Source organism: Cupressus sempervirens, chromosome 11 (assembly GCF_028749045.1).
Source record: "Cupressus sempervirens isolate cs-2001-9-10 chromosome 11, ASM2874904v1, whole genome shotgun sequence".
Lineage (NCBI taxonomy): Eukaryota > Viridiplantae > Streptophyta > Pinopsida > Cupressales > Cupressaceae > Cupressus > Cupressus sempervirens.
Genome location: NC_143128.1, coordinates 240,217,376 through 240,217,949, shown reverse-complemented (window position 1 = coordinate 240,217,949; position 574 = coordinate 240,217,376).

The window sequence follows — 574 nt, the reverse complement described above, 5'->3', positions numbered from 1 at the left end:
TTCTCTCTTGGGTAGAATATTCAAAATTTCTATTACAAAAACACCTAAAAATTCCTTTAGCAAAGGATGGTCTAATCTAATTTGATTTGCCACAGGTTTAGAAAAATCATTAATAGAAATAGAAAATAGATTGTAGTCCTTCCAAATACACCTAAGAAGATATTTGATAGATACAGTTCTAATAGAAATAGGCCTCTTAACCCCTGTTATGAATTTATATACTCCCTTATCATCAATACATTTAATAAATTTATCTCTGCAGTTAATAACAACCTAATGCTAATCTAACCAGTCCATACATAAAACAATGTCATAGGTTCATAAGGGCATAACTTTGAGGTTCACTATAGTGGTAAATGCCTTAAGTTGCAATTCATAGTCAACAACAATCAGCCCAGTTTCTACCTTAGTCCCAGAAGCTAACTCAACTTGCCATACCAACTCAACCTTTCTCATAGGAATTTTACAATGATTAACCAAATTGGCAAAAATGAAAGAATCAGTAGCACCGGAGTCAAATAAAATGGAAATTTTCATAACTTGAAAATTACCTTTGGTCTCAATCACCGTAGCC